Source organism: Aulonocara sp. 'chitande type north' Nkhata Bay, linkage group LG6 (genome assembly GCF_057382095.1).
Source record: "Aulonocara sp. 'chitande type north' Nkhata Bay isolate Kocher_YH1m ecotype deep benthic linkage group LG6, A_spYH_male_GT1.1, whole genome shotgun sequence".
Taxonomy (NCBI): Eukaryota; Metazoa; Chordata; class Actinopteri; order Cichliformes; family Cichlidae; genus Aulonocara; species Aulonocara sp. 'chitande type north' Nkhata Bay.
The window spans coordinates 28,289,123-28,301,821 of NC_141349.1; the positions used below are offsets into that span (position 1 = coordinate 28,289,123).

Genomic DNA, 12,699 nt, shown 5'->3' on the forward strand with positions numbered 1-12,699 from the left:
GCTCTGACCTGAGGAAGTTACTTAAAGCTGCAGAAACTGCAGCTGCAGTGAGCTCAAGGCGTGGGATAGTGATTATTCTTGTGGGTGCCACTCTGGCTTTACCCATGACCAGTGCGCAATGCACGTTCTTATCAGCAACAATCCTGATGTATGAACATTGTCCATAGCCACTTCTGCTGGCATCCGAAAAATGATGCAGCTCAATTTTTTTGACCTTGCCGAAGTTCTCAGGAACAAGGCATCTTGGTATTTCAATCCTTTTTAGATTCTCCAAGTCACCGAACCATGCTTTCCATTTGGTCTCTAGTGCCGGGGGAATAGGATCATCCATCCCACTCCACGTTTGCACATTTCCTGGCATTTCTTTGAGGGCTACACTGAATGAGAACACGTCAGCGTCTATGTTCCACTTTACTCCCAGCACACTTTGCATTTGAATTACAGAGTAGTTCAGGTTTACATCTTTGGTCTTGCTGGCTCGTTCTGTTTCTGGGATAATGCTCATGACCTCCTTGTTGTTGCATGCAAATTTGTGCAAGCGCAGTTTCCCTTTTGCACAGACCTCTTGTGCTTCACAGACCAGCTGCTTGGCTTCCCTTACTGAATCAATGCTGATTAGCCCGTCATCCACATAAAAGTTTTTGTGAATGAATCTGGCTGCCAGTGGGTAGTCCTTTTTTTGTTCCCTGGCGAGATACTTCATGCCATAGTTAGCACATCCCGGTGATGATGCCGCTCCAAAAATGTGGACTCGCATGCGATACTCCTTAGGCTCAGTATCTGTATTCCCGTCCTTCCACCACAGAAACCTTAAGAGGTCTCGATCCTCTGGGTTGACATGGAAGCGATGAAACATTTTTTCCACATCACACATAATTGCTATTTGATGCTCTCGAAATCTGCACAAAACCCCTGCCTGAGCATTAATCAAGTCTGGGCCTGTGAGTAGGTGGTCATTTAAAGAGATGCCTTCGTGTTTAGCAGAGCAGTCGAAAACAACTCGAATTTTCTCTGGCTTCCTGGGATGATACACGCCATGGTGCGGAATGTACCATGTGTTACTACCTGATGTGCCATCTGCTTCCTCTGCATCACCATCTTTAAAGACACTATTCATGAACTTGATGTAGTCTTCCTTGTACTTTGGGTTCTTATCCATTTTTCCTTTTAAACGTTTCAAGCAAAACATTGCAAGCTGCTTGTTATTTGGAAGCTGTGGGCGTTCTCTAAAAGGCAGAGGCATTTCTAAATGGCCTTCCTCATTGTAGTGAATGCTCTCATTCAGCATCTCTAGAAACTGAATGTCCTCTTGAGATACACTCCCTTCTTTATGGTTTGTGTCCAGAAAGTCATTTTCAAGTGCTTTAATCACAGAAGCAGGTGTGACAGATGGCAGCACCTTTACTGTGACACGATGACAGATCCCTGCTGCTTCCATCGAACTTTTCCATGGCTTAATGGCTCCCACGATACTCCACCCTAAGTCTGTTTTTATTGCATAGGGATCATAATCATTTCCTGGTATGACTTCCCTTGGCTTTAGCGCTCTTGCACAGTCGTAACCAATGAGAAGAGCTATAGGACAGTCCAAGAGATCTGGCATTTCATTTGCAATGCTAAGTAGATGGGGCCACTTTTTTGCTGTCTCTCGAGTTGGAATAGTGTGTTTCTCCAATGGAATGTACTCTTGAGTGTAAGTTGGTGGCAAGTCAATGAACTTTTCTGAGTTGTACCCTCTTACCCTCAGTCCATCCACTCTTTGACTAGGTACAATCGAACACCTGTCAGTCATTGTTGTCAGCTTTAGCTTCACTGGTTCCCTGCTTGCCTGTATCTTTTCACAAATATCTTGGTCAATAAATGTGTTGCTGCTTTGGGTGTCTAGCAAAGTATAAACCAATGTCTCTTGATTCTTCGCTGATGAAGAAAGCCACACTGGAACAATCATTGAAGTGCAATCATTGTTGCCCACTCTCACACTGCACGATATGGTGGCTGCATTCTCCTCTTCTGATGGTGGTTCAGGTTCATCTCCCAGTGGAGGATCTTCATGGAGAGGAGAAGGGTGGCTTCGTCTGCAGACATTACATGTTGCTCTCTGTCGACAGTTTTTGGAAATGTGGCCGACTCGCAGACAAGCAAAGCACATATTGTTGTCCCTAATAAACTGTTTCTTTTCTTCAAGCGGCATTGCTGTAAACTTTGCACATTTATAGATAAAATGATTTTGCTTGCAGCAGATACATTCAAGTTGCCGTTTGTTCTGAGTTGAGGAAGGGTTGGGTTTTGATTTTCTGTTGCTCTTAACTGTAGTTGTGTTCTTCACATCTTTAGAGCCATTTGCTGATGTCACCAGGACACTGGCCTTCAGACGTTTTTGTTCTTTCTCAGGTTTTTCAAATGTGTTTTTTAAGGCAAACAGAGAAGAAACTGGATTACATGCTATACGCGCCTCTTCAGCCACAAAGTCTGCAAATTCTGCAAACCCTGGATATGCCTTTTCTTCATCCAGTAATTTTGTGACATAACGATTCCAGCAGGTTGTGGCCCAGTCAGGAAGTTTCAGCAATATTTTTTGATTTTCTTCACAATCATCTAAAACCTTGAGGCCTTGGATGTGAGGCATAGCATTCTTAAAAGAAATGAGGAAATCACTAAACTCTCTCAATTTAAGTGACTCCTCTGGACCAATCTTTGGCCAACTGCTTAGTTTTCCCCTAAAGTCTCTTTGAACTACAAATGGGTGTCCATAGCGTTTGTTCAGAGCACCCCAAGCTTGTTTGTAAGCTTCCTCGTCACTTCGATAAAATGTCCCTTCTAAAACACAGAGAGCTTCTCCACCAATGTACTTCTTCAAGTAGAACAGCTTATGGGCTGAATCTGTGCAGCTAGTCTCGATAAGCGCCTTAAAGCAAGTGCTCCACTCAACAAATTTAAGTGGGTCTCCTGTAAATGTAAACGGCTCTGGCACTGGGAGTCTAGACATTACTAAGGACTCTTTTAATGCCTGCACCAGAGACGGCTCACTTTCTTTTGGCACCACTTGAGTATCATAGTGAGGGGCGTGAACACTTTGTGAGGTCAGGATGAATTTACCTTCAGAGTGAGGAGGTGCAGTGCTCTGAGGAACTTGGGTGCATGGGGGACTGCTAAGTGGTTTAGGAAGCTGACTGAAAGACAAAGTACTCCTTACTTCACAATTTCTTATTTCAGCATTCATTTTTGATTCCTCTTCAGCATATACATTGTATTCTGCCGGAATGACCTCAAGATCTCTTTGATTTTCCAACATTTTCAGTTGCTCTTGTTGAGCTAATATCTCCTTTCTCCGGGCAGATATTTCCATTTCTCTGTTTATTTCAGCTTGCTTCGATGCCAGTCGTGCTGCTGCCTCTGCTTTCCTTGCAGATACATGACTTCCTTGCTGACTATGGCTGTGCTGGCTATTTCTTCCAGCTCTAGACACAGTTGAGCCATAAATTGATTCTGCACCTTCTCTTTGGAGTAACTGAAGTAGTGATTCTTTTACAGCTCCTGCATCAAACTCTTTGTCAGCATCTGCGTAACGTAGGGCTGCTCAATTAATCGAATTTTAATCACGATTACGATCTGGGTTTTCAACGATCATTAAAAATGACTGAGCCAATTATTAGCCCCTCCCTCATGCTTTACTCTCGCGCTGCTCCGTGTGGCAAATTGAGTGCACCGCTCTGCATTTCGAACACGCGTCACAACAATTAAGAGGACCCGAGGGAAGCTCGGAAAGCTAAGCAGAAGTTATTTGGAGAGAAGAGTGACTGCCGTTGGTTGAAAAGAGGTAAAAAAAAAAAAACTTCAGTGGTGTGGAAACATTATGGGTTCGCGGAGTCAGACGTGGATCAAGTAGACATAGTGTGTAAACTTTGCTAAACACTAAACATAGATGTTTAAATTTTTCATTTATTTCTTATATTGCAAACATTTGCACTGTTATCAGTATTTGCACACTATTTTATATTATTTTTTAAAGTCATTATTCAACACATTGTTATTGTTAACCCTTTAAAGCCGGTCAGAGCAGCAAGCTCCATTTTGTGTAACTATTTTTAAATCCCGCTAAGCCGCTAAGCTAGCGCAATAAATTTTTTTCCATATGAAACCAGAGGAGTTGTACTTACATCTTATGCCATCAGCTTGTCCTAGGTCATGGTTTCCTTCCACATAAAGCTTTGCAAAAATTGCATAAAAAGCGCTTGCAGGAACAAAAACATAATATTCCAGAAACACGCTTTGCCGATCCGATCAGCTGTTCGTAACACTACCCACATTGAAAAAGACGTCAACGCGAACTATCGCATGTCCGCCATTTCCTGCCCGAAACCGGAAGTGACGTCATTTTCGCGGAAAATGTAGTTTTTTACTTGTAGGCCTTAAAAGCCTATACTGGTGTTTTTATAAGTCATGTTTGACTTTTCTGAATAGTTTCTGGGATGCTTAGAACTCGAATTGCACTGCTGGAAATAGTTTAAGATAAGATAAGATAACCTTTATTAGTCCCACACGTGGGAAATTTGTTTTGTCACAGCAGGAAGTGGACAGTGCAAAAGTTATGAGGCAAAAATTAGAATACAATAAGAATAAATACAGTACACAACTGTACAGAATAGAATAAAATAAAATACTATATACAGTAGAATAAAATAAAATAAATATACAATAAGAAAAATAGAATACAAATACAAATACTATATACAACTGAGTAAAAATACAACGATGACAGAAAGGATTATTGCACTTAGTATTATTGCATATGTATGGATGTGTGTGCTTGATCAGTTAAAGTCTTTGTTGTGGAGTCTGACAGCAGTGGGGAGGAAAGACCTGCGAAATCTCTCCGTCCCACACCGTGGGTGCCGCAGTCTCCCACTGAAGGAGCTGCTCAGTGCTGTCACAGTCTGCTGCATGGGGTGGGAGATGTTGTCCATCAGGGATGACAGCTTAGCCGCCATTCTCCTGTCACTCACCACCTCCACTGGGTCCAGAGGGCATCCTAGAACAGAGCTGGCCCTTCGGATCACCCTGTTCAGTCTCTTCCTGTCCCCAGCAGAGATGCTGCCGCCCCAGCAGACCACGCCATAAAAGATAGCAGAAGCCACAACAGAGTCATAGAATTTCTTCAGGAGTGGGCCCTCCACTCCAAACGACCTGAGTCTCCGCAGCAGGTACAGCCTGCTCTCCCCTTTCCTGTAGAGGGCGTCTGAGTTATGAGTCCAGTCCAGTCTATTGTTCAGATGAACACCAAGGTACCTGTAGCTGTCCACAGCCTCAATGTCCATACCTTGGATGTTCAGTGGTTGCAGTGGAGAATGCTTGTGCCTTATTTTGATGCACCTGCTGTTTTCTTTGCAAATTTGCATCATAGGATTGTTTTTTTTTGTTTTTCCTGCAGTATATAAAAATTGCTGTATCTCCAAAATAAAACTATGAAGACACTCAAAATAAATTTCCTGTTGTTGTAAACTATTTTTTGCAACTTTTTTGTATTTAAAGATTTGAGGGATAAGCCTCTTAAATTTCTCCAAGTAGAAATATATGTAAAAAACAAAACAAAAACGATTTTCAATTTTTTTCTAGTTTATTGCACTTTTTTGCAATTAATGTAGTTACTATGGACTTAATACATACATATTATTAAAATATGGGCCATAACAGTTGTATTGATGTATAGCAACTTGAAATGCTCCCACAAATGGCACTACAGCATGTAAAATAAATAATATAAGCTCTGGCCGACTTGGTTCTATGGTAGGTCTTAAAGGGTTAAATAAATATCATCAAATAATCGTGATCTCAATTTCAGTGAAAATAATCGTGATTATCATTTTTGCCATAATCGAGCAGCCCTAGCGTAACGCCTTTTCAGAAGTATCATCATCTCAGCAGAAACTGAAGTACAGCTATCCATCTTTCTTCTCATATCTTGAGATGGTGTAGTCAGTGCACGTAAAGCCACATAATCTTGCTGTAGGTCTAACTCACATTTTTCTACTGACTTGATCATTTCAGCTAATTCTGCTTTAGAACATTCTTCTTTAAGTTTGGACCTAGTGAGCTGAATTTCTGCCTTAAAGTTTAAATATGTTGACATAAACTTTCTTTCTTTGCTTGTTATCTCTGTCTGTTTAAAATCACGCATTTTTTCTGTTAGTTGCCTTTGACGGTCTGTCCGCCTCACCTCTGCGTCAGGTTTAGATGATGGCTGAGGCAGCCCTATTTTGTGTATTTCAAGGTCTCAATGAATTTCTCCTATGCGTGCTTCAACTTCTTCTCTTTCTGCATCTTCAAGTTCAGTTTCTAATTTCTTTTCTAACTGTGCCTTTTCATCTTCTAAGGCTAGAAGTATTTGCTCAAGGATATGAGTTTCTTGTGTACTCTGCTCCATTACAATGTTTTGAACCAACAACTTAGAACAATAAAAGGAAACTTACCCAGAGTACACTACCTTAAATATCAAACAGCACAGTAATAAACTTTCAATAAATGAACAAATGTACAATATCTACACCATACAATTTTCTTTTTGGCTTTTTCTTAGATCTCTTTATGCCGTTCAAACGTTTCGCTGATGTAAGAACTCACAGTCTACTCTTCCATGTGGGCTGCCGTCTTGGAAGAACGGCGTGCAGGGCTCTGGCTGCTCGCTCCATAACAGGCCACGTTTTTCACTGTAACTGCTCCTGAAGGTTTTTCATGTTCGAAGTAGAATAAAGGGCCATGCTCCAACTGATGTTCAGCCAGTATTTTAATCTTCTTTTCACCAGCAAACACCGTGAAAAACTATGGTGAAATGATCAATGAAAAACACGGATATTACATCAGCAGAACAAAAATTACAACTCAAATAAAACATACACACAAAGTAAATGCACCAACATACCGTGTGCGCCTTTCTACTGAACATTCATGAGCAATTGTAGTCCATATCTTCTATATTTCCACCCTTTACACAGGCCAGCATTCTCTTTCTGGCTCGAGCCTTCAGTCTCTGGTGACACGTGCGCTTAATTGAGCATCACCCCAAAGCATGCGCACTACAAAGCGCCACACTCAGGCCCACCAGTAGGTGGCGACAACACAACATGAATCCAGATTAAACACCAAATTTTGAACATTGCAATCACATAATAATTACATTTCAATGCGACGGCTACAGGAAGAGTTTGGTTTGTGGTTACAGAGAGCAAACGTCTTCTAAAGAGTTCACAGGTTAGAGCACATTTAATGACTTTGAGCCCAAAAAGATCAGCAGGGAAGGAGTTCAGCTTTTGTGTTCGACACCTTTGACAGAAATAACTCTAAAAAGATAGTTTCCTGAGGGAGAAGCTATCTTATTAGAGGTGTGAGAACATTACATTTGACAAAATCATGTTCTCTGAAATGATAAGCAGCAGGGTTTTTTGTTTTTATAGCCACCTTGTCATTGAGAATACTAACCAGTAGTCACGATGTCATCTGTCAAATGTCCTAATCTGATACGTCCCAGCACACAGACTGGAAATATAAGCACTGGCGATTTGTTGTTTTCTGTACAATCCAGGTTTAATTTTGTGAACAATTTCCTGTTTTTATTGCAAACAGTGGCAAAAACAAAAGAGTTGACACTAAAAGACTTGAAAGGCATTTAATTTTTATGCCATTTCTTCATTTTATGGTGTTAAGCTCCACTGATGGAGCTCTTTTAATATCTCAAAATAACTCATTGTGACAAAAAGATAATTATCAAACAGCAAAAGAAAGGAAATTGACAATTAAAAAATAAAGCACTGTATCCTGTCTCTCCAGCTTCATCACGCTGATCTGCAAACACCCAGACATCTGACAAGCAGGACCATCTCCTTCCCCCGAATGCTGCATTTATTCAAAGCTACTTTGCTTTCGCCAGTCCTCTTCCACTCCCACTATTGTTCCCCTTCATCACTTCAGACCCTGTGATGGCAACAGCACCATACAGATTTTCATGCATCAAGAGCTCTCCCTTGATAAACTCTGGCATGACTGGATAATGTGGTCTGTATCCCTGGTTTGCCCCAATCCCCATCTTTCTGTCACATGGAATTGCATAATGCATGAAGGTTTTTTCCCAAGCTTTAACAGACAGCAGAAAACAAACTTGGAATAGAGCCTCTTGTTTCTTCTTTCCTTCTTTTTTGGCTGCCCTAACACTTCTTTTTCATTTTCTTTTCTTTCATTTCGCCATTTCTCTGCCTCGATGTTGTAGTTTGTATTTGCTGCGTTTTGAACTCGTTCTGTCTCTGCGTCTCTCCTCTCAAAGAGCGCCCTCGCTGTGCCTTCTCACACAGTTTGAGAGGCTTATATTTAGCAGCATTAGAACGGAGCTCTCAAGGGCAAAGGTATTTAGCATTATGCCTCTGACCCACATAAAAAAGGTGGAGAAATAAACCTCTGCATTCAAAACTTCATTCATTTGCCGCACCCTTGTGTGTGAGTGTGAGTGTGCGTGTGTGTGTGTCCACGTGCTGTGAAAGCTCACACCAAGCCTGCAATTACCACTGGGTGGATTGCAGTGTGATATCAACATGTGCACATAAGGTCTCCATTCACTCAAATACACTCAAATACACACACACACATGCACGTAATTAGCAAATGGTTCAAATAGCACTTCACCTTGCTCTTTCAGCTTTGAGTGATGATTAAAATGAGTGCTGAAATGTCACCTGTAATGCATTTGCTACATGTATTGCACACGCGGGATGCTACATGCTCTGCACTGAATACTGTGTCTGTAAAAACAGAATTATCTGCAGTTGTGGAAAGTCATAGAGATCGCCTGAGGCTACTCTGACTAGTACTTAGATCCGAGCACTACTGCGTGCGCACACACACACACGCCGTTTTCTATCTTCACACACAAAAATGATTTTCAGTGGCCGCGGAGGAGATGTGTGCCGTCATCCTCCCACACACTTACCTTCACTGATGCACTGAAACCTACAGCATTTTTGCCAAGTACCACACAAGTGCCTTTATTTCACTCACCCTCTCACTTCCTCTCTGTGTGTCCCTTTAGCATTGTGCAGCATTCACGTACTGCACACACTCCCACACAATCTGGTGTGTGTGCTATTCAGTTCTTACAGGTTGTTTGAGATTAACAAGATTTGCACTGCTTTTCAGCACAGTCAGCTTCAGAACAGACTTTTGGGTCAGAGAGATGGAGTGGACTCTGTTTTAACCAGTGCAAATCAAATTTTCACCAAGGCTAATGTGTGCTACTAGCTATTGCTTACCATTTTTTCTAACAAAAATATGTGAAGGACTTGATGGAAAAACAAATGGAAAATAAATAATTATATTATGAAAAAAAAACCCCTCATGGAGCTTTTGATTGTAGTCCAGTGCCTTAGTCATTCAATCACCCTTGCTTGGGTGCGATTGCAGAAAACCATAATGGAAGCCAAAATTTATTCCAGGGTGAAAAAACAAGCTTAAATAAACAGATAAAAAGAAAAAGCAAGGCTTAATTTTAAAAAAAGTAAATGGATCCTGAAACTGAAATGCACCCAAAAAAACAAATTCATGGTCCCACACCAGTGCAGAGGTCTGACAGATGTGTTGAATAGACCTGCTTAATCTTAAAACAGCCGAAAACTTGAAATATTTTATTTGTCTTAATTCCTCGCAGCATAGTCTGAACAAAGCGCTGGAGACATTCCTCAGAGACTTTGGTTCATAATGACACAATAGCATCACACAGTTGCAGAGCTGAGGCCAGTGAACTCGCTGTCGTGTTCAAGAAATCAGTTTGAGATGATGTGAGCTTTGTGACATGCTGTGTAATCCTGCTGGTTAACATGGCAGTTACTGTTGCCTTTCTATCAGCTCAAATTAATCTGGCCATTCACCTCTCATAGCAACATGGCATTTTCACTCATAGAACTTTTTTTACAGACCATTCCCCATAAACCTCAAGAAATATTTGTGTGGGAAAATCCCAGTAGATCATCAATTTCTGAAATATTCAGACCAACCAGTCTGGCACCAATAACCATCACCCGCTTGTAGTCGCCCTTTTCCCCCCAGTTCTGATGCTCTATTTGAACTTCAGCAGGTCGTCTCGACCATGTCCACACGTCTAAATGCATTGAGTTTCTACTATATGATTGGCTGATTAGGTAACAGTCAGTTGAAGAGGTGTACCTAATAAAGTACTGGGTGAGTGTATGTTGCTCCAGTAGATCAGTAGAAAAGTACAGAGCCATTTCCAGGAACGTGTACTGAAGGGTAGGAAACACATTCTGTAAAATGTTAATGGTGAGATGAATTATTTAATGTTCAGCATATTGCCAGTAAGAGGAGATTTAAATGAAATTTGAATTCCTGAGTCATGCCTCTGACACTGTCTGACCTCACATATCTGTGTAGATGAAGACAAATGTATTCCGCTGAGCAGGTCCTCACTTCACTTCAGCTGAGTTGTTTAGTTAAAGTGCATTATATTAAGCATGTAGCACTTAGAAATGTAATGTGCACATCATTTCAGAACTTTATATCACTTTGAATGGTGATGTCCTCGTCTGAACAGAATTTGGCTTTATATGTGATACAAAATACAATACAATATATATAAAACATCACTTTTTAATTTGTAAAAGACATGTAAGGTATGACTTTACTAATCGTATAGAAAATATCTTTTAATGCTCATTAACTTATTTAGCATAGCTCTGCAACCTCGCCTGAAATCCATTATTACATAATTGCCATCCTTACATATCAATGCATATGCTTTCCTGAAAACAAAGACATACCAAAGAGCTTTGCACTTTGCCATCACATTCTTCAGAGAGCCTTTTCACGCACGTTGATGCATCTCATGATGTTTTCTTTCTCTCTTTTCTTTCTCTTTCTTATCTCCTCATTATGCAGATAATTGAAGAAGTTATGCAACACAAGTGGCATAATTTTTGGATTAGAAAGTAGGATGAAAACTCTGAATCTAAGAAGACTAATGCATTTCTTTGTTACATTACAGACATATTTAATCTCATTACAGTAGTGCACTATTTTGTTTTGCTGCTTAAATGCTGTGTCAGCCAGAGGAGCACCTGCCCTGAGTGTCAGTGCAACACATGCCTATCTTACAGAGAACTAAACTAAACACATTCCTGCATGTGACAGATTCATTGAAAGGTTGTGCAAAGTTATGCAAAGACATTTCTAGGGGCACTCAAATTTCACTGTTTATCAAAGGGAGTATCTCTCGTCTCACAAAAACTGCAGTAAAATGTCTTCAGTGGCTCTGGAAGGGGGGTTGTGTAGTCAGAAAATTTAAATCTGGGGCTTTCACTTGGGTTATTCTAATAAATAAATGGACTCTAATGGAACAAAAAAAACTTCCTATATTCATTATAGAAAGTGTAGGTGTCAGCATTTCTGGAGATTCAGTCACACTAAGGGCTAGATGTCAGAACATCTCAGTCCTCATTTAATGGAGAGACTAAACGTAAATCTCCAGAGTTCTGTTATAAATATTTTAACTTGGGCAAGACAATGCAGCAAGTGTACGTGAAAAGAGAGAGCAGCAAAAAAGAAGAGGGGTTAAAGGGAAAAAAGAAAAATCTGCACAATTTCTGGTGAATTTGAAAATAATCTTGAGCTATCAAAGATAGAATCCGCACACACGAGATAAGGATACTTTGTTAAAACAAGTGTTTGCACGGTCACTTGAAAGAGCTAGAGTTGTGTTTGTAGCTAAAAGTCTGAGTGAAATTTGAGGGAAAAGTTTGCAAAATGTCTGCCTTTTTCATTGTTACTAAAGAAAGACTTGTGGGATGGAGCGTTATCTTCCAGAAAAAGAGAACACAGATGCTCTGACTTTTAAAAAAGCCGCTTCCCTTCTCCAGGCAAAATCACACCACTCTGCTCCCACTCTGTACCCCGACGCTTGGAGCCTGCAAGCATTAGAGCACACGCTAGGCTCCACCTGTGCATCTGTGATATGCATGTCAACTTTGGATGATTCCTAAACTGGTGGTAAAGTCTCACACAACCTAAATATCAGTTACACACAATAATGTGCAAGTGATACATAAGTAAAACAGGCCAACTAATGATATATGTAAGTTTATAAAGTATGTGTGGAGGATTTTTTTTTATGTGTGCACTGCCCTAATATGTGTTTCCGAGGCAGACATGTCCTACTGCCAATTAATTGTAGGGCATCAAAGAAGTAGTCCCTAAGAGACAGAAGTCATGGATGCACAGCTTTGATGAGGATGTGAATGTTTCATTATTAATGATATTCAAATCTACTGATGAGAAACTGTGCATGCTGTGATTAACTTGGGGTAATTACATGAATTATAGCCACTATAAACTGATTGAGTGCCAATGAAAATTGATAAATTCCTAAAGATAATTACTAAAAGAAAGCACTTTAACACTGATTGGTCTGATCTGCTGTATTATGACTGACAGTATTCAATTCTACTCAGCTACTGAAGATGCTTCTATATGCATATTGAAGTAACAGGTGAAAATAATGAAACTGTGCCTTGCAGACCTAAATAAGTCAGACCACTCAGAGGTGATGTTTTATTCTGTTTTAATGCAATGTGGAAATAAGGACAGACTTTCTGCACACTGTAGCTATCTCTGACTGCTCTGTGGAGGACAAATATAGTGCCCGTTGCCATG

At 40.5% G+C, this 12,699-nt stretch overlaps 1 protein-coding gene across 6 annotated transcripts in view; it reads right to left on the minus strand.

Annotated features, from left to right (window-relative positions):
- Positions 1–12,699, minus strand: part of LOC147328010 (phospholipid phosphatase-related protein type 5-like) — a 68,045-nt gene that overhangs the window by 27,435 nt on the left and 27,911 nt on the right. The gene's annotated exons all lie outside the window — the stretch shown is intronic.